This window comes from Equus asinus, chromosome 5, assembly GCF_041296235.1.
Source record: "Equus asinus isolate D_3611 breed Donkey chromosome 5, EquAss-T2T_v2, whole genome shotgun sequence".
In the NCBI taxonomy this organism is placed as follows: Eukaryota; Metazoa; Chordata; class Mammalia; order Perissodactyla; family Equidae; genus Equus; species Equus asinus.
The window spans coordinates 1,596,082-1,619,493 of NC_091794.1; positions in this window are offsets into that span (position 1 = coordinate 1,596,082).

Consider the following 23,412-nt stretch of genomic DNA (forward strand, 5'->3'; position numbering starts at 1 on the left):
GTTTATAGGGACAGAGCAGGAATGCATAATACATGTACTGGCAGATTTTTTACTATAAGTGACTGTATTCAGGTAGATAAATCCTATCTTTCTAGTATTCTGAAATCCTAAGTTATAGTATATGTCATAATTAACTCATACATGTTCCAAAATCCTTTAAAGAACTGGTAATCATTTGAAGAACTTTTGGAACTATAATGTCAAATTCAAACTAAAAATATCTTGGAGCCAATCTGGATTCTAATTTATTTCCTTTGAATTGGTGCTCAAGGCATTTATTGATATTTGAGTTGTTGCATATTCCAATGAACTAATGGACTAAATAAGCTATTCCTGTGGGAAGACACTAGAGATATCTGAGTTCTACTTCAAGGATTGTTTTTGTTCTAGACTTAAGGATTAATGCTCCTATAGAAAGCTGTCCAATTACAATTTCTACATTGAGATTATAATTTTAAAATTAGTTTATAATTAGTGGCTTTTTAATTTTCTCTCCTGTGTAATAAGTTGATTATTTTTTTAGAAAAGACAATCTCTCTCTCTTCAAAACATTTTTAATTTAAAAAATGACCTAGTTAATTGAGACAAAGCATGATTATTTTTCATATTTGTCTGTACCATATGAAAGAAACTATTTTTGTTTTGACACCATGTGTGACAAATATCAAAGTATAAGAGCCCTTCTTAACCAAATGAAGTTTTTATTACTTATTTTAATTAGAAAAGTAAGCTGGGCTAAATGTTTACATACTATGCATTTGAAATGCAGATGTCTATTTCTCACCACTGTGGGAAAATTGTAGTGGAAAACTCCTTTAAAAAGAGTAAACTCCAAGTAGTAGTAATCATTCGATGATTCTGTCCCATGATTTCTCAAAGCTATTTTGAGCTTTCCAAGATAGTAAAAGTAAAGAATGTCACTTTGGAAATATGGGATTTAACCAATAACAAAACTGTAGTTCAGAAAAATCATCAAAGTTTTGTTGGAAAAGTGGAGGGGAGGAGGGAGACGAAACAACAACAGATTATTTCACTGTGCTAAGCCCTCTATCTAACCCTGTGAAAATTACCTTGATATTTGAAAGAATCAGCCTATTTTAGAAAAATTACAACAAAAAAATTTGGCAAACAAAGGGTTTGAACAAAACCACCTCCCAAAGACAAAAAATTTTGATGGCGTAGCTTTGTTGAAAAAAAAATGAAATATGATTTTCATAAATCAGAGGAACAACTATCAGAATAGCATAGCTTTTAACATATACTGCAGGATAAACACGTAACCTTCTTCAAATGAAACTTCTCCACTTCTAAACCACTTGGTTCCCAAGGATTTAGCATACATGTGATAGGTGTTTACTATGTTCAAGAAAGAGCAACAAATTCAAAATAAATAATTTCGTATGGGAGAGAAATGAGCAGAGAAAATAAATGATATATATTGATGTAAATTCAAACTTTTAGAAGTGTTGCAGCAGTAATACAAGAAACTCGTGAATACTCTTAAACACATTCACTTGTTCATACTTGGCCACGTGTGTTTGTCATCCAAATGTAGCACATGTCCATATACAGCATAAATAAATAGCCCCCGTGGTTCAATCACGGCACACAGACCCTTAGAATTCTGAGGCAAAGTCCGGCCATCCTCAGGGAACAAACTACTCTCCTTTTGAGAAGCAGCTTTTGGCCCTTGGACCTTAGTAAAGAATGAATGATTAATCTTGGGTCCCAAGGTATCAAGTGATCTGAGTTGCCCATCATGAATTGAGTGTCATCTGATGCAACTGACAATAAAGTTGTACCCACACAGGAGCATTTCGTCATCAAATGCAAGTGGTATACACAAGGCTGGGCCACAGCAGACCCTGAAGGCACAAGTGAGTTACATGAGGAAGTGGTCCAAATGCCGTCCCCATTCCTGCTCCACCGCCTGCTCTCTCCCAGCCTGCGCTTACGTCCTCATGGGGAGCTGCCTACGATTAGTTGACTGGTGAAGAGAAGGCTTGGGACTGGTTTCCAGATACCTCTGTGTGACATGCGGTCACCACCCAAAGTGCAGGGCTGGCACACCCCAACCCCTTTTCGGGACATCCCTGAAGGACAGTGATAAAAGGAAGGCCCCCCAGTGGGCAGAACTTCGAGCAATGCACCTGGTTTTTCATTTTGTTAGCAAGGAGAAATAGCCAGATGTGCAACTGGATACCAGTTCATGGGTTCTGGCCAAATGCTTTGGCTGGATGTTCAGGGACTTGAAAGGAAAATAATTGGAAAACTGACGACAAAGAGGTCTGGGGAAAAGGTATGTGGAAATACATCTCAGCAAGGACAAAAGATGTGAAGATATTTGTGTCCCACGTCTATGCTCACCTCTGTGATCTCAGCAGAGGAGGATTCTACTAGTCAAGTGGATAAGACGACCCATTTTGTGGATACCAGTCAGCCTATTTCCCTAGACACTCCTGTTGTTGCCCAGTGGGCTCAAAAACAAAATGGCCATGAGGGGAAGTTACGCATGGGCTCTGCAACACGGACTTCACTCACCATGGCCGACCTGACTATAGCCCTTGCTGAGTGCCCAATCAGCCAGCAGCAGAGACCAACCCTGAGTCCCCATCCCGGCACCACTCCTCAGAGGAATCAGCCAGCTACCAGGTTTGCAGGTTGATTACACTGGATGGCTTCCCTCACAGAAGACGTATCCTTACTGGAATAGTTTCTTACCCTAGATATAGATTTGCCTTCCTTACATGCAATACTTCTGCCAGGACTGCCATTCATTTACATTCAGAATGCCTTGTCCACTATCACAGTATTGCCTCTGATAAAGAACCCACATCACAGCAAAAGAAGTGCAGCAATGGGCCTGTCTCATGGGTTTCACTGGTCTTACCGTGATGCTCACTATCCTGAAGCAGGTGGTTTGATGGGATGGTGGAGTGGCCTTTTGAAGTCTCAAGGCTAAAATTCCTAGCCTTCTTTGAAGAAGTAAACAACGTAAGGGCAGAGGTCATTTCTTACATTTATGTAACAGCTCCTGCCTGAGTTTCCAGCCTGTTGGCTTACCCTACAGATTTTAGACCTGCTAACCCCAGTGATCACACCACATTGGCCACATATGTGTGCATGCGTGTTTGTAAATGACCTGCCCTTGTGTGCTATTAATGCCCTGATCTTGGTCCCTTGTCTAAGTTCACTGGCCTCCTCCAGCTGGAAGACATGCCAGTCCTGTTCTTGCCTTGGGACTGAGTGCTTGCGGTTCCGTCTGGTGTACACACCTCTGTACCGTTCATGTCCTCACTTCTTTCAGACCCTCCTTCAGGTTCTACTTAAAGGTCACCTTCTCAGGAAGCCTTCTCTGAACACACTCCCAAACCCCATTCTTTTTCCTTGCTTTAGCTTTTCTGGTTATCCAATTTCCATAAATTTTCCTAATTTACGTCATTTATTATCTGTCTCCCTCATTAGAATACAAGCAGGAATCTTTGTATCTTTTGTTATTTTCTTGAAAGAAGAGACTTGAAAGGGGCCTGATACATAGGAGTTGACCAAAAATATTAAGTTTTACATTTTTACAGCCCCCTGCTATGCCCACATGGAGAATACAAATGGGTTCACCCAGAGTTGATGATTTACAGGCAATTGTGACAGAAGGAGAGGGATTTAAGGGAGATGAGGTTAGTTGTCTGGAAATTATTAAGATGAGGAATCATGGAATCTGTGATAAATAAGGAGGAAAATGTATGCAGGGAGGGGCTGATGGATAGAATGTCATAGAACAGAGTCTATGAAATCCTTGAATTTTATACATGAGGAAACCCAAGGTCCACAGTTTTACTGTCTTGCAAACGTTTATACACATAACCAGGGACATAGTGAAAAACTGACTTTTGTATCTTGACTCCTAGGACTGAAACTTAAAATGCTCCCCCTTTTGTTGTCCTGTGCTCACTTGTATAAATACAGGAGAGAGGGAGAAAGAGAGTGAACAAGTGAGAAAGAAAGCCATTCAGAATTTTATTCCTAAAAGTTAATAAGAAAACCAGATTCTCTTGCCATCATGAAGGCTTAGCATAGCAATAGACGTTTGTACATGAACTTTCAAGTCAGCAGCAGCTCTTGGTGGATAATGTTCACATGCTTTTATTTATTTCAGGTCACAAGGTCTAGAATATGCCATTAAGTTACATAAAAACAAACAAATTGTGGAATTTCTATTCCCTCTTGCTCACTTAGGCAGATGCAATATGATGTGTCTGCTTCACCTTATGGAGCTCTCTGTACTCCATGTGTAATGAAATTTTCTTAAGGAAAAAATTAAAATTGCAGGGTTTTGAAGACACAGGAGTAAATTGCTATTGTTTAAAACATACATTCCAGTAGCATCTTAACTGCTCTGGAACAGAGTGACCCCCTCCGTGTCAGGGGAGGGGGCGGTCTTCTCTCATATCCTGGGTTTCTGTCAAGGAAGGCCTAATCTTCCTTGAACAACAAACAAAGGACATTTTGCATACTTTTTGCTTTGTCTTCAAACCAGTTCATATACTCTAAAAAGTAGTGTGAGGAAATAATTATTTCACAAAGAAGTTCTTTTAAAATTGACATATTTTTCTTAATATTATATTGGTATATTACTAGCTCTTTTATTTTCTCCTATATTCTGTATTAACATGAAATATTATTTATTCTAGTCTCACTTCAGGTCCTAAACTTCCCTGATAAACCTGATGATCACCAGAGCCTAAGTGACTTGTTGTAGTAACTCAGCCTCCAAAGTGCAGTGGTCCCATGGCATCCTGCAAGAGTTAACACGTCTTCCCAGCTGAGTTACTCACTCCCAGAGAGTGACTTATGGGGTCTATTAACTTCAACGAGATCACAAATGAACAGAAGGAATTGACCTGCCTTGTTTGAAATATATCCTAATCTGTTCCATTCAAGTAGGAAGCATGAAATAGATTGGTTTGTAATTTATAGATCCAAAATTATCTGCATTTAATCAATAGCTATTGAGCACCTACTGTGTGAAACACTTGAGCTGGTCACATTGGAGAAGACAAGTGTAAAACATGCCATCGCTCTCCTGGATGATGTACACAGTTGGGCTTTCCCAATAATGCCTGAGAGTTTATATACTAGAAGGGTGTAAGGAAGCTTTAAACCCAAAGGAAGAGAAGGGAGATGGAAATAGACAGTGCTGACAGCACTGAACCAAGTCCCTGGGTGAACACAAGTAAGCATAATACATTTAAGGGTCCTGAACATTTTGTGGTGTGTTTATAATTATACTACACTTATAATTATTCAGTATTATTTAAGTTTGTGCATACTGAGGTGAAGTATTGAACTATATGCATTTCCTAAATATAAAGGGCATAGATAATGTAATGAATTTTTAATGAAATTTTATTTTCCCTCAAATTATGGGAATAGCAAATAAACACTAAGTAAATCTACAACTCGTTTAATATACATTAATATTTTAGTGCAATTTTCAGAACATCCCAGCTGCATAGATTCCGATATCTTGAAGAATAGGCAGCGGCTAGTGAAGTTCTGCTTGAATGTTCATTCCATCTTCAAACCTGAACTTCTACTGTGACAGTGCATCTCAAAAGAAACCATTTTTTCCCTCTGTATCTCTGAAAAGAATGTCCCTGGTTTCAATTTTTAATATGTTGTAACATGTGAAACACATTCTAATTCCTACCTTTAATAATTTCAATTACCCTATGATTTCTAAATGTTGAATATCTTGCATACTATGTTCCTACTTTCCCTGAAGTCAAGCTGCTTGTATCAGGCCACAAGGAAATGTACAAATATGGTAAATTTGAGAAAGTTTTTGATTTAGGAGTTTAAACATCAATACTATCACTGATATTGAATTACAATTATTTTAAAAGTCCACTTCAGAAAGCAATATTAATGCAAGTTGGCTGTTGAAACTGTGGGAATTATGACAACGTTTAATTATACAGAAAAAAACTCATACGCCAACAACCCCAAACTATTAACATTTGAATTTTTCATTCCAAGTCTTTTTAAAAAATTTTATTTTTATTAGCACATTTAAGATCACCATATGATTTATAATTTTTTTAATATCACTTGATCAGTATTAATGATTTCTAGTCAGTACCATGCTATTTTGTAACCACTTTAAGTCAATATTCAGCATAGCATTTATTGAAGAAACATTTGGTTTTGTCATTTATGTAAAAACCAAGTAAAGGATTTCTGCTTTCATCAATATTATATAATATTTGTTTCTAGACTTTCAGTTTCGGAAGACTATTAAATCCTTCCTCTTCAATTTGGAAATTGCATTTAGAAATAAATCTGTAGAAAATAATCAGAGAAGTGCACAAGATTGGTTTATCAGTATATAGTAATAGCTCAATCTAGATGGATTGTCAAATAATTTGTTTAGTCAGACTAGGTAGTGATAATTATAATACTAAAAGACTCTAAAGTCTCAGTTTATATATTAATTTTTTGACCTTGAGACATATAAAATAATGCAACTAGCAGTTTATCAATTTTAATAAAAAATAATAAAGCTTCATTTTTAATATGGTATCAAATATAGTTTGATAAAGACAATAGCTTACAAATTTAACATATTTTAAAGAAGATACAAAGAGAGCAGCTGTGAGTACATGGAGGATGCAAAGAGAGGCCTCTTGTTCTCAAGGTCACAGTGCCTCTCTCTTTGGCTGAGCTGGTCATTGACCACACAATGTGCTCTCTTCTTGGTATTCTGAAAGGAGCGGGGAGTTATTCTACAAAAGACAATGCAAGGCATAAGTCTACTGCATCAATGCATATATGCGCTAGTAAAATACTGTGTTCAGGAAATTAGTCTTGTAGAGAGCAGCAAAAATAAAGTTAACTTTTTATGTACATCTACTGAGTTTTACTTTATGGTTTTTACAGAAATAGTTAATATATTATTTATACTAATTATTATATTTGTTTATTCTAGGACTTACTTGGTTTGATTTCTGTATAAAAGAAAACAATGGACTTTTTTTACATGATAATTATTAAGATTTTCAATTTGCATTCCTTAGCTTTCATTTTTCTCAGAGAATTCCTCTTCCACTGTGTTTTAATTATTACCGGGCTTTTTCCTTGAAGAACACCCAATACAGGTACTCAAGCAACCATTCTTTATCCTCCAGTTACATCATATTCTGCCTATTTTCATGGCCAATTTGTATCTGTTTATTCTGAGAGGGCTTTAATCTTCTGACTTAATTGAGCCTCCACTGTGATTTTATTCACACGGTGTATTTTATTTCCGTATTGCATATTTAGTGTCTAACTTATGTTCCTTTTGATTTCATTTCTTCTCTGTTTTGCTTAGAAATGAACACTAAACTCCTGTGCCACTCAAATTTCGAATTTCTAATATTATTGCAAAAATCAGAACTTTCCCCCCCACTATTTGCTGTTAACATGCTTTCAAATTTTATCATTTTTGAATCATCTTGTGTTGTCTAGGAAAGACCCTTCTTGCCAGAAGACCCCTCCAAGACTCTGTTCTGCTGCTCATGGTGGAGAGCTGGTCCCAGCCCTACAGCACGCCTTCTCCACGAGACCCACAGCGACACTCTCCAGGGCCGGGGCTTCATTTTCCTAACTAATTATACACTCTTCTTGTTTTATTTCACCAATTTTAAGGATATATTCTCATAAATATGCTAAAATATATTCATTTCAGTAGATTTTTATATCTTTGTATGTTTAAACATCTTTTTTTTTTTTTATCTTAACTTGTATCTTGATTCAGTAACTCTATTGGCTGAAGTAGGGTTTTTCTCCAAATTTGAAAGGTAGAATGGAAGGAAAAAAAAGCCTACCCAGACACAGTTATATATATATATATATATATATATATATATATATATATATATATAAATACAGTAATATAATACAGTAATAATACAGTAATATATATATATTAGAGTATTGGATGTACAAAGAAAGTAACACAAAAGGTTTTAAAGTGAAAATTTTAACAATCACATAAAAGAAAATGAGAATTACAAAGGCAATGAGGACTAAAGTTTCTGTGAGAACAGTTAAACGTGTACTGAGTGCTGGGGTCAGAGGAGGAATTTGCATCCCAATTAAAAGTGATACCTACCCTCCATCTCTGCATATAATTTTAAGACTAGATTGAAGTTTAGTTTCCGAATTTAGTCCACCTATTACACAGCCGACGCTGTATGGAGCCCAATATAGTGCTAAGATCTAAGACTAGTTCACAAATCCTCTCCTAACCTCTTGACATTATATATTTTTCTCTCTTTAATTCACTGCTCCAATTTAACACCCAAAGTGCCTCCTCTTCCAAGTCCCCTGAACCTTGACTTGGAGAAGCACAGTCATCATACCAAAAAAATTATTTTAAACCTGAATGCTCTCATTGGCGCTGGCACATTTCTCAGTCCTTCCCAAGCCAGTCTCATTTCCTCTAACATATTTCAAGTCACTGGAACATAAACATTTGGTTCAGAAAACAAAACCAATAATAACCAACAAACTTGCATGAAATCTAAGCACAGCAACAGGATTAAAGAAAGGCACAGTTTCTAAAATATGTTGTATGAGTGTAACTCAAATTTCAAAAGTTTCTTCAGTAATTTGTTTTCTCATCATTTGTTCTTTGTTCTTTGATGTTTGTCTTCTTTTATACCTAGAGTAGATAATCCATTGACTAAAAGTTTAACAAAACTACTTCTGTCAAATGGTCAGTCACTCTAATGACCTGTGTGCAAAGCATAGTCAAAAAGTAGATTGCTGAATACATTTATCATGAGTTTCATTAATGAAATAACAATTTTAGCCACTCCCTCCCTGAAAGTTTTGATGATATAGCAATCCAAAAAAGTATACATTTTAAAATAATTCATAATATTTTATAAACAAAAAATATGCCACTTACGGGGAATAATATTCTGAAATCCTGTAATTCAGTCACATCTTATGCATCATCCCTTCTCTTCATTCCCCATCATTTCCTGTCTCTCTTCACTTTATTCACAAACTAATCAAATGCAGCTTTTCATTTCAAACTTGGGAAACTCAATTTAGAACTTTTTATATTACAGTATTAAAGTTCCTAAGACTACAGTCTGTAACTTATAATTATCTGCCTATTCAGAAAGCATTAACTAACATCAAATTGAAAGTCATATACATATACCTGATCGGCACTCCATCAGAGTAGACTTTGTCTATATAAACTTAATTTTTGTTGACAGGCCTAAATTGGAATTTAACTTGTAGCTGTAGCAGGAATACATTTAAATGTAAATTTACTTTATCGATGATAACTTTTCAGAACTTAGACTGAGAATGTGAATCTAATCAAGGTATTTGCACACGCAATTTCCTGTGCAAAACAGTCATGTGACTAATGTGGCAAGCATGCAACGCCAGCAAGTTGCAAACTTTCCCAATCCTGTGTCTACAGGTAAAAACTTCACATGAGGTAAACTTTGAGTAAAGAAAACATGATAAAGAGAAACAAATGGAGATATGATGCAAGTGTTCTGGACAAAAAAACAATTTGATTAATTACTCATATGTATAAAATCAACCCCCAAAATATATGAGGGCATCATCAAAAATCTGGAACAATTTAAAGTAAAAAAGTCCTGCATTAATAAATGGCATTTTCCAAAAATATTATTAATTTTGGTGGTTGGAAACATCCAAATCAAATGAGTTTAGATCTCGATAATGATTATACACCTAATACATTTTCTGATAATTTGTCATTTAAATCTCAGCATACAAATTATTCAAAATTAAAAACTATAAAAGAAAGTATAACACTAGTTAATACATTTCTGTACCACCTCTAAGAAATTACTCTATAGAAATTTAGAAATAAGATATTGAACACCATGGAAAATGTTGTCTTTTGAACATCAGTAAATAAATTACTTGCAAAGAAAATGCACATATGATTTATTCATTCCAGGTTTAAATTGAAATTATACAGTGGATTTCTATTTTAAATTAAAGATAGAATCTTGAGCTCTCTCTGTCTAGAATGAAAATGCCCAGCAATTTTTTCAATTTAATAAAAATAAACAAACCAAAGAAACTACAGATCTCATTATTTGATGTCATACTGACCCCTCACAAAGTGCTGACTAAATATTTCTTTAACTTTTGAACAGGTGACTTCTATGAAAAAGACATTCACACCTTTATATCAAAATATATTTAGGCACACTAAATTCTCCAGTTTTGAATAGTCCTATCTAATATAAAATAGAAAAAAATGATCTCTACTAGTGTTCATTAGTTTTCTATAGTGTTTTTAGAATTAAAATTTAAGTTTAGTACACAATACACGACAGCTCCAGAAAATTATAAAAATCATATCACTTCTTATCAAAAGCTTGTCTTCTTCCACTAGATCTCACACAAGCATTTATCAATGACCCTGATCAACTATAAACGCAACAATCAATCAACTTTGAATGACCCCAGAAGGAAAGTGTGATCAACAGATGTATTTATGTTTTTGACTGATTTGTTTTTTACTTTCAACAAAATTGACTAGCTTGTGCATTAAGTCAAACTTTGCCTGAGACAACTTATCATTCAGTGTTGTAAGGAAACTGTTATCCTCAAGATTTTTTTAATGTTTGATAGATATCAAGATTAAGAGGGACCTAGTGTAATATTCTTGACTGTGTCCTCTCCTAAACTTTCATAAAGAAGTTTTAAGAAATAAAGAACTGAATACAAAATACTGTAGGTGAATATTACTAAGAACTGAAAGGAGATCTTCCTCACTACAGCATGAAGGAAGTCAAAGGTAGAAACTAAAAGTGCTTTATGACCATATTAGTGGCACCATTCAAGGCTGAACATGTGAAGCGTACGTGGGGATTGCATCCCCCAAAACGCATGTGAATTCCGTTTAGAGAACTCAGTTAAAGGGAGGCCTCAGGGACACAGCTCTAATGCTTTCTTAGAAAAGTTCAATGTGGGATAAAACAGACTTAAGCCTCTAAATCAGAAGCTATGAAGTACACATTGAAACAAATTTATCCGAAAAAACAAGTAGTTGGTTTTAATATTAGCCTTAATCCAAAATCATAATGATTCATTTAATGACATTAATTTTTAGTGGAACAGCTCTCTTATGGAAAACTGTATTAACAGAATTAAAGGACAGAAGCAGAAGGCATTTGTGTATTGAATCTTAGTTTTTGATTCTCTAGAGCAGCCAATTAGGACAAACTATGGCTGAATGTTAACTGCCCGCATTGTAGACCTGGCTATGTGACTTGTTTTGGCCTAAGGGATGTTACCAAACACGATAGAAGCAGAGACCAAAAGAGCTCGTACTTTGGGGTTTGCTCTCTCTTTTACTTCCTTGAAACCACCATCTGAAGAAGTCTGAACTAGCCTGGATCAGAAGTCTGGACCAGTGAGACCACATGGATCAGACAATAGCTGTCAAATCTGAGAAGCCCTATGTCAACCACCCTCAGCCAAGTCACTGACAGCAATCACGTGAGTGATGCCGGGTGAGAGCAGCAGAGGGCCTCTCAGGCTGACCCTAATCCAAATTGCTGACCCACAGAATCACGAGCCTCTAAATTTGCAGAAATTTGTTATGCAACAATAGACTACTGAAATACAAGTATAAAAGCAATGCAAGGATATAAAAAATTATTCTTAATTATATATATTTCTATACATCAAACATCAAGAAAAAAATTGAACAGTAAATTTCTAGAAAATAAGATTATTTTTAAAGAAATCATGAGAAGTTTCTTGCCAAATCTGTTAGTTCGTTACTATCAAAAGAAGTCTTTCCATAATTAACACAGATCATAGACGAACAATTTACAAAAGAAGAAATATAGTCAAGCAAGTGTGTTTATTTGTACTCAAAATAAAAAGACAATTAGAATAAGTTATCTTTTAGTATTTTTAAAATATGGCAAAATAAATACTTATAAAATTAGGAGAGACGGTCAATCTTATGCACAACTTTTGGGAGCACGTATTTCTAAAGATTTTGGGAAATTAATTTGCCAATGAGTGTACAGAACATTAAAGATTCAAACATTATGATGAAATAATTTTTTTGAACTACTAATCCCAAAGAGATAAATTTTCAAAATAATTTATATGTACAGTTTTTTCACAGTAGTATAGAGAATGGTGAAATCTGGAGGAAAAAAACACAACATTGTTCAACAATAAAGGACAGATAGTAAATTATATTATAATATGATATATGATACTAAACACAGGACCTACTCATGGTAAACTATGAGGGTGAAAGGTACCTGAATTGAAGAACCTTGACTTGACTTTCAAAATATTTCTCTCCTGCATCTGTTGAGTACTTTTCTCCTGTATATGATCCATACATTCTGATTTCTTTGCATATCTTATTAGAGATTTTTGGTGTTGAAAACTGCACATTTTAAATAAAATAATGTGACAACTCTAGAAATAAGATTCTTGTCCCTCCACCGTTTTTTGTTGTTGTTATTATTGTTGCTTCCTGTTGTTTATTTGGTTAGTGACTTTTCTGACCTAATTCTGTAAAGTCTGTATTCTTTGTCACGTGTGGCCACTGAAGTCTCCGCTCAGGTTACTGGTCAGCTAACGGCTAAACAAAAACTCTCTAAATGTCATTTTCTTCCTATGCTTTAGATACACCTTCCCAACAAACCAGTATTCATTTTCAGGTTTCAGATGATTTCCTCTGAATTTCGTCTGAAGATAGCTTTACAAAGCACAATCCTCTTTGCCACCACCATTCCTTCCGGGCTCTTGAAAAGAACCAGATTGCTAAAAAGAGCGTAGAAAATGGAACCACGCCAAGTGACTACTGTCTCTCACGACCCAGCCCCCAGGCCCAGAGCAGAAATCTACAGCGAAGCGCTAACAGGAACCGGTTCAGGACCCTGGACAGTAGCGAGCACCACACGTATGCGCCTCAGAGGCCCAGCGCCCAGCTGCACGCAAACGACCAGGGACATTCTGGTTTTCCCAGGAACACCAGCGAGGGACCCACGGGACTCGTTTCCTTCTCAGAAACCCCACTACTGCATCCAGAACAGTGCTATAGAAAGGAAATCATGCCACTTTTCACTCGATGTAGACTCTAATTTCTTTCCACTACACTTAGCCAAAATCTCTACCAAAATCCAAACGGCCTTTATGAACAGTTTTCAGGCTCCTCCCATTCCAACCTTAGCGCTTGCTAATCCCACAGCACTCACTATGCTTCAGCTACATTCTCTTTAATACTGTTTCTAAAATAACCAAGACAGAGCCTTTCTTAGAGCACTTCCGCTTGCCATTCCCTAGGCCCATCCACGTCCTCACCCCGCTGTGTTTCACAATGTGGCTCCTTGCATTCATTTATCATTCAAGCCAGGCACAACCTACCCCGGCAAATCTGCCTCTTAAAGTGTGGAGGTCCCTCAGCAGCAGGTATTTGCATACTCACACGTAACCCTGTGTGATTTACTTCAAGCACATGCTGTGATTTAGAATTATCCTGGTCACCTGTTTGTTTTTCGATTACTATCTAGCTTCCTTCCCCATTCTAGAGTGTGTATGGGTATTTAAGCAGAGAATCTGCTTTTACTCCACTACCAAATCATTGAGTCTAGTCCATAGTAGATACTCAATAGTTGTTGAATAAATAAATTTGAACAAAATTTCTTAGAAAACTACATGTTGGAAAGATTATTTGTAGTCCCATTTGTTTATTTTTTGTATTGTTTCCCTTGCCCGGTTAGAGATTGTTTGTAGATCTAAGTGATTTTACTTGTATATTTATTTTCCTTATATTGATAGCTATTTTTAAGAAAACAGTATGGACTTAGGTTGAAGAAAGTACAATAAGCCACAACCACCTACTCAGAATTGTTTTAGCGAAATATTAAATCCAATATTGTCTTCTAAATAAGAAATAGCATGTTATAATATGTGGAATTTTTACAAATTCCAGAAATCTAATAAGCAAATGGGATGAGATCCACAGAGACACATAACTGAAATAAACACAAACTGGTGGATGTTCTCAAGAAGCTTACTGTGGGGATTAGAGTTGGTTCCACTCAAAGCATTTCAAGTTGTTAATTTTAGAAATCAGTTAGCAACAGTTTCTACTGTAATAGCTCAGTAATATAAAACAATATGCATAAATGAAGAGAAATACAACCAAACATTATGGTGGCAGTGAGAGGTATAATAGAGATGTTTTGTTTTCCACTGTATATTTTGTATTTAAAAATGTTTATCTTTTATAATAATTTACTATTTAGAAATATACTTATTAAGTGATCTTATGTTCAAACCATTTAAATTACATAAAGCAGAGAAAGGGCCCTTGAACATGGCCAATTCAATAATGTCCTAGTAAACTATGTCTATCAATCAGTCGCTCATTATACAGTACACATGCCCCCAATAAATGCCGTGAGAATAAACAAATGGTAGCCATTTGTCCTGTAAGGAGCAACTCATTAGCTGAAGTAGTATTATCGCCATAAACCTGATGTCACTCCCTAAATCCTGATCAAAGGAAACTGAGGAAAATTTAAGTGTGCAATGAGCCTTTTCCTCTAGTGTAACAAGTGTAGAAAACTAGTTAAGAAAACCATACCTAACATTATATAGAATATTATAGACTATGTTAGAATAGTTAGCACTTTTCACAGAGTATAACTAATATTATAGGAAAAACATTTGCTCTTTATTATAAATATCTGTGAAAGACCAATCAAAGGTCAAATTCAATTTATTAAAATAGTGCAATAAATGAATAACTCATCCTTGGTCTTTCAGCCACACTTAGCCAACAATAATAAAACTTTGGTAATATCATCAATAAAAATAAAACATATCTAAATATTTTCAAGGATTATTAAAAGATGAAACTTGTAGTACACTATTACCAAACTATTTTGCATCAATTCCTTTTTTATTATTTATGTTAAGTGCATTAAAAATGCAAAGTAAAAATATGTTTCCATTCTATTAGCATAGAATTTAGATGATTATCATACAGATTTCTAATAAAGATTTTCGTACTAAAGAAAAACACTATGGAAAAAGACAAAAATAGAGTAAGCAACAATTATTTCTCCTTTCATTTGAAATGACTTTTTGCTTATCCCCCCAGTGGCCTAAAATTGATTACCCACCTTTCAATTGTGTTTCAAGTTTCAAAGCTCCTTTAAGTTCCACTTTACCTTGCTATTGATAAAGGAGGAATCTGAACTCTCCTGCCATTTACTTATCTGTTGAGCTTCAAAAATGTAGATACAGTGAAAAATGCAGGGATTTATTGGGTTCCTTTGTTAATATTACAGCAATAATGACTCTAATTTACTTGCTATTAGCCAGAACAGAAAGTTCTTTATTAGTCTAACTTACATTTAAGTGCAATGAGATAAATATAGCTGTTTATTCTAAGGAGTGTCTTCATATAATTCCACAGAAACTAGAAGATTTATAGTACTCATTAGAAAATCTATTTTTATAATTTTTATTCGTGCCATTTCTTTTAAAACATTTTATTCATGCCAATCTTTTAAAACATTAAAAAAGAAGACTATCCTGCCATTTCCAACAATATGGATGAAACTGGGGGGCATGATGCTAAGCGAAATAAGCCAGAGACAGAAAGACAAATACTGCATAGTATCACTTATATGTGGAAACTAAAACAAAACAATGTAGAGAAGTGGTTGCCAGGGGCTGGTATGTGGGAGAAATAGGGAGAGGTTGGTAAAAGGGTACGAACTTTCAGCTATAAGACGAGAAAGGACTGAGGATCTAATATAAAATATCTTGACTATAGTTGATAACACTGTATTGTATAATTGAAATTTGCTAAGAGAGTAGAACTTAAATGCTATCAAACACAGAAAAAGAAGATAGATATGTGAGGTGATGGATGTGCTAATTAAATCAGTGGGGGAATCCTTGCACAACGCACACATACATCAAATCATCACACTGTACACCTTAAATATCTTCCAATTTTATTTCTCAATCCTGCCTCGTAAAAAAAGAATTTAAATAAATAAATAACATGCGTAAATATATTTAACACAAATGTATTTTATATGTGTATTTGGAGGCCATACAATGCAGCAGTTAGGAGCAGAGGCTTTGGAAACACTGTCTAAAGTATTACCATCTGCTGTATTTAAAGTGTGTGGGAGCCCAGGTTGAATCATTACCCCACGAAGCATTGGAATCCTGAATCTGCCACTTCCTAGTTTTCTAGTCCTGGCATACAGCTTAGCCTCTCTATTCCTCAGGATTTTGTCAGACACAGGAAGAGGATGGTAACAATGCCCATATCATAGGGCTATTTTGGGGAGTAATGAATTGATAGAGATAAAATGACTGGAACAAATAATGGCAAGTGGTAATTACTCAATAAATGTTAGCTGTTTTTTCAATTAATATGAATATTATTATTACAGGATAGCTTTTTTAGAAGCAACTAAAATAGATTTGACTTCACAAAGGTGGAATATGTGAGGACCTAGTGAAGGATTTGCAGCCAGGCATAACTACCCCAAGATGCATCTTGAAATTTTACCACAAAAACTTGTCCCTCTGGCTTTGAAGTCTCTTTAGTTTTATATATCCTTAATAACATGCTGTGGATAAAACAACCTAAGAAATTATCAGCTATTCCTTTGCAGGGATGAACTGAACAACCAACCATATCCATCATGTGTGTGGGGCACGACAGGCTTATTGGGTGCCTTGAGGCAAGCACTCTGAGAGGTGAGGGAGCCGAAGACAGAGCCCATCCCCCTTTTAGCTTTCATCTGAAGTTTGCAGGGTGGGTCGAGGTTCCCTGAGGTTATGTACTTTTCCAAGTGAGTCTGCATTGTTCAAAGTACCAACAATGCAAGTTCACGTTAGATTCTCCTTCAGTCCTCACTGGTGACAGACCCACAGGCTCCATTACACTTAGAAGTGCTGAGTGACTATTAACCAAGCAATAATTTCATTAATTTCCTGGCGTCATTTGCTCACAGAGCTCTTGACATGGATTTCTTAGATAGCCCTTCAGTTTGCATCTGAGCAAAGAAATGATGAGTAGGAGTGTTGGTTCTAAAGCAGTACGTAAAACTCACAGGTCCACTTTGTTTTTCTTCACAAAGACCTACTTCAGTCATGGCAAAGTCCTTTCCTATTGCTGAAGTACAATAACAGACATTTAATTTGATCAAATATTCCAGTATTTCACTCTGTCTGTATGGATTAACTCACTTCGATTATGCCAGTCTTCCCTGGAGAAGCCAGTCCCCTGGATATAAAACTTAAAAACTCTAGTTGCTTTTTATCTGTTGCTCGTGGTAAACTCACAATATTTTTAACTGAACTTATTTTTTGCAACAAGCACATACTCTGGGGCCATGACTACCTCCCTGGCATCAAAAGCTTAAGTAACAAGTAATAGTGATTGAGCTGCAGAAGCAGAAAATGAGCATAGAGCCGCTAAAGTATTAACATAAGCTGCAGGGAAGGAACTGTACGTGTTCAAGTTGAAGACTTGTGTCATGGCTCACAACAGACGGATAAATCCGATTACATTTTCCTTGAAAGCAGCAGGGGTCACACAGAGTCTGATATTGGAAAGGGCTGCGGTTTTGGAGAAAATAAACCAGCTCAAGAAATTGAAGACATTAACCAGGAAAGGAGAGAACAGATTTCACTTCTAGCTTATAAAAGATTGTTTTCATATTTAAGCAATTAATGAAAGGAAAATAATTAAAAGAATTTTACCAAAATAAGGCAAAGGTGAAGAACATGTCTGTTTGATTATTTTTGGCTAGGATGGGAATCGTATCACAGTCACCTTTAAAAATTCCTTTCTGCTCATCTGAAAGAAGTTTACGCAACTAAATAAAATACTTCCAAAGTAGAGCAATTTATAAAGTAAAAATTCTTCATGGGCATTTTAAAATACAATCTATTAACAGTTAATGTTAGCACCAACACAAATAAATAACCAAGCTTTGATATTTAAATTTTGGATATTCTTCACAGTAATTGGTTACTTATTTATTTCCCCTTTCACACACTCACCCTGTAGATGCTGTAAACAGCTTCTCTGACTCTATAGCAACTGAACTCTGCTTTCCTAGTGCCTTCATCTCGTGGGCATAACCAGTAAGAAGCTCAGCCTTCATCTTCCCTACCATGTTTATTTTTCCTTAAAAGGATATCATACAAGGGTTATGTTCCCTTTTAAAAGTTTTCTTTCACTACTGTAAGACTGAATTTTGTCCCCTTCAAGTTTATACATTGAAACCCTAACCCCCAATGTGGCTGCATTTGCAGACAGGCCACTAAGGAGGGTACATAAGGTTAAATGGGGTCATGAGGGTGGCCCTACTCCTGTAGAACGGTGTCCTTATAAGAAGAGGAAGAGACACCAGGGAACTCTCTTTCTCTCCCGACTTGGAGACAGAGGAAAGACCACGTGAGAACACAGTGAGAAGGCGATCATCTGTGAGACAGAAAGAGAGGCCACTCCGGAAACCAACCCTGCTGGTACCTTGATCTTAGACTTTGAGCCTCCAGATCTCTGAGAAAATGGATTTGTGTTGTTTAAACCACTCAGGCTGTGGCATCCTGTTTCGGTAGCCTGAGCAGACTAACACTACTTACAGCCAAGTCAACTTCAAGAACCACGTTTAAATGCCCCTGTATACCCTCTTGAAATCTTTTCTATCCTCCATAATCGGCCAGTTTTCACAAAAAATTTATTTTTCCTTCCTCTCTCTCTCTTTTTTACTCATCTACTATATTAACCTGGTTTTCTTACTATATTTGTCAATTAAAGGAGGAAAAACTAATTATGTAATATGATCAAAGATATTCTGTTTGTATAGCCATCATCATGATAACCAAGTGACCCCTTAACTTGCTGTAACGGCACGCTGTTACATGTTATAACTCAAGTGCCTTGGAGCAATTGTCATTCTGCAGGAACACAAGGTAGAGGACCCAATATCGACAAAATCAATTGCAATCATTATTAAAGCAAATGGAAAATCTTAATTTTCAATATGAGGGACAATAAATCAAACCTAATTTAAATATTAGTTTATCATTTCTCCAACAATCTCATTAATCCTATTAGCCTAATAGTAGAAAATCAGAAATTCGTTAACTCTTGGGTCAAGGATGTTGTGCGGTGCAAAAAAGAATTAAATTAAATGTCGTCACTCAACAACTCTAACCCTGATTGTCTTCCACTTCACAGTCATTTTTGACTTTCTGGTGGGAGATTAAAAAAACATATTGAGGATAAGAGAAGCACATCTGAAGTGAAAACTGTAAAAGTGGGGAACTAGAGAGAAAAGTAATGTCATGCTCCCGAGTGTGCACACATGTAAACCAGTGGGAGAACGACAGATTCCAGAAGCAGCAGTGGCTACTGACGCCCCCACATGCACTCCTATATTTAAAATTACTTGTGCTCTTTTTCTAAGAAATACCATATTGTGGGTCCCAAGCACTATTTTTATTTTTGGCTGTAATTGGGACTAAACCACTCACCTGCTCCTGAGGTGTGATCGCAGCAGAGCCTCCCCATCCCACTGTCTCTGACGCAGCCTCTCAGAAGAATTGCTGTCTTCTGAACTAGATGCTGATGCTTCTTCAGCACATGCACATCTTCTGATGTTCGCGTGGTCAGCCACCCCGCTATGGCCTCCATGGTGGACATTGGTAATAGAGGTAAATATTGGCAACTTATTGTATGGAATTTCAGTTCTGAGTTTTTGAATAAATATGCATGTTTCTCTTTACTTATTGTCAGCCCACTGATAACTCATGGCTATTCTCAAATAAAAGTGAGCAAACAATAAAATAAACAATTAAAATGTTAAGCCACAGATTTTCTTTTATAAAAGCAAACCAATGTAACAGGCACTCAGACTACGTCTGTGCACACACGGCAGTATGGCACAGCTCCCTCCCACACGCTCTTGACATGTACACTTACTTAAGGCTGATTTTCTGCCTTTCCCACTGACCCCAGGAACTGGCCCAAATGGCTTCATGAATCTCATATTTTATGTGTTGGGACACGGCACAACAGACTGCTACACCAAGTGGGAGAAGACACAGAAGGGGGCACACTTTTACCAAACCTCCCGCCGCCCGCAAGGAGTTCGCCATCTCCAGCCTTTGTCGAGTGGCCTTGGTCACAGCAGGATCTGTGCACGCTGTGCTGAGCATGGGGGCAGCAATGGTGCTCTGGAAGGGGTCAGAGAGACAGGTTCCCCCTGTTGGGCTTCGGGTTTTGATTTGTTTTGTTGTTTTTCTGGGAAGGATTTGCCCTGAGCTAACATCTGTTGCCAACCTTCCTCTCTTTTTTTGTTTCCTCCTCAAAGCCCTGTACATGGTCATATTCTCCAGTTGTCCTTCTAGTTCTTCTACGTGAGTCACAGCCACAGCATGGCACCTGACAGATGGGTGGTGTGGTTCTGCACCTGGGAACTGAACCCAGGCTGCCCAGGCAGTGAGTGTGCCGAACTTTACCGCTGGGCCACCAGGGCCGGCTCTGTGGGTCTTCCACTTTAACCCCTGATGGAGTGAGGCCCTGCGCTCCCTGCACCTGCACTTCACACACTGCTGGGGGACCAGGACAGGAGCTGGAGGCTCACGTGACCCACTCTGATTTAGTTTAAGGCACCTCTGAACAGTAATAGTAATGACAATAATAATTGTAATAGGAATAACATTAAAAGTGAAAAGTCTGTTGAACTCTGGGCCCTGGGTCCACAGGACTAGACTAGCGCTGCCATGGATAATGGGAGAAACATGAGCATCTTGTAAATAAGTGACATTTCATTTTTGACTGACAGCAAATGGATTCTTTATGGTGAAATTCAATTAAAAAATAGGATACAGTATTCCCTCACGAGAGATTCATTCCAAGACTCCAGTGGGTGCCTGAAACTGTGGATAGTACCGGACCCAAGATATACTGTTTTTCCTACCCATACAGACCTATGATAACGTTCAATTTGTAAATTAGGCACAATAAGAAATTAACAACAACAATAATAAAATAGAACAATTATAGCAACATATTATAATAAAAGTTACCACAGACCCTGGCAACCTCAGCATGTGGTTTTTTTCTTTCTTTCTTTATTAAATAGGGAACTTACACATTTTCACCTAAAGGAAGCACTTTATGGCTCCTCTTTGTTATATCCGAATTGCCAGCATCACTACCCTTGTGCTTTGCGGCCATTATGAATTACAATAAGGCTATAAGGCTGACCTGAATACAAGCCCTGAGATACTGCAACAGTCGATGTGATAACCGAGAGGCTACTAAGTGACTAATGGGCGGGTGGCATCTACAGCGTGGATCCGCTGGACAAGGGACGATGCACAGCCTGGGCAGGACCAAGCCCATGGCCTGAGATTTCATCACACTGCTCAGAATGATGCACATTTTAAAACTTATGAGTTGTTTATTTCTGGAATTTTTCATTAAACATTTTTGAACTGTGATTCACTACAAGTAGCTGAAACCACAGAAGGCAAAACAGTGGAAAAGGGAGGACTAATGTAACAAAAAATAGGATATTTCTTTGTGTAAATCTTTCTAAATTGGTTTTTGCCAAAAGACATTTTGTCCTTTCAAGTGTTTGTAAAACTTATTTTAAATTCGAAAAAGAAAATTCTTGTCTCATAAATTTAAATACGTGTTCTCTTTCATTTTTAAATTTTTCTTCTTTGAGAAACATAATTGCAGGGATGTTAGGTCAACGTTTCATGTTCATACATTTGTTTCTCTATATTTATTTTCATTCTGTTCTATATTGCTCTTCAATTTTGCTGTTATTGTTTAGGTTTCTCATACTGTGCTTTTATCCATACCTGTATCACCCCTTTATCCCTTCAAATTTTTCCTTCATTTTGTAGTATTTTAATTATTCCTTCCACATCTTTTCTGCACTCTTAGATGGTCATCTTCTCTTCTTTTCTCTTAAATCTTACATCTCTTCTTTGAAATTTTAGACATCAAAGAATAGATAGTAATTATTTTCATTGGCTCAGTAGCAATATTTGGGGAGGGGTGAGCCTAGCTCTTTAGGATTTGCATTTTCTGGTCTCCGTTTTTCCTCTATTTTTGTATGCATATTTTTCTTGTTTTTACTTAATTGCTCTTCTTAGAAGTGGATGAGAATTTTTGGTTTCTACAGAGTGATTTAGAGTGGGCTGCTTGCACACCGACACATAGGACAGCATTCAAAGCCATATTACTATTCCCCCACAGTTTACTTCTTTAAGTGAGTTTAACTGTTGCATCTCACTATCTAATGGAGAAAGAAGCTGTGAGACTTTCAAAATACAAATTTCTTTTGTGCCTCTTAGCCGCTGAGAAAGGTTAAGTCATGCGATGTGGTTTGATAAATGTGTGACTACGTCTGGATCTGGGGAGGCCCCGCCGTTGGCCTTGACATTGGTTCTCGCTGTTACGAATAAGGAGTCAGGATTTCAGATCTGTGGGAGGACCATTCAGCTTTGACGTGTACTTTTCTAAGCCTTTTTATAATCTGAAGTTGTGGATGTTTCTTTCAGTTTCTTACTCTTGATGTCTTTGTTTGGTTTCACTGCTTTCTTGAAACTTTTTTTTAAACCCATTTTGTGGTTGTGGTTTTTCTTTTCTGAAATAGAGTTTGCAATTTTCTTTCTCATTCTCCCAGTGTTTTGGGTTTATATTTGAAAGCAGAAATGAAAAATGCTGACATTATTCCACAGTCTTCTAATTCTTGTCCTCAGTTTTTTTTTCCTAAAACATCTTTAAATATATTAAAACAGAGGCTGGCCTGGTAGCATAGTGGTTAAGTTCATGAGTTCTGCTTCGGCACCCAGAGTTTGCCACTTTGGATCCTGGGCACCAACATATACGCCACTCATCAGGCCATGCTGAGGCAGCATCCCACACAGAAGAAGTAGAATGACTTACAACTAAGATATATAACTATGTACTGGGGCTGTGGGGAGAAAAAAAAAAGAGGAAGACTGGCAACAGATATTAGCTCAGGGCCAATCTTCCTCAACAACAACAAAAAGAGGAACACTTTAAAAAAATATATTAAAACAAAAATCCTTGTATTCTTAAGGGGCTATCTTAATTAATCCTTCCTACATTTGAGAAGTTTGCATTCAAGGTTCTGAGGAAAGTCTTGAAGTAAGAAATATTTGTTGCTTGCTCTTTCATGTCCATCATTTTCTGGGTTTTCAATGTGATGGGCCCTCTGAAAAAGTGACACAAGTGTGTGTATGAATCTAGATCCAGAAAGAACTCATTCATTGAAGAGTGACAAAGAGAAA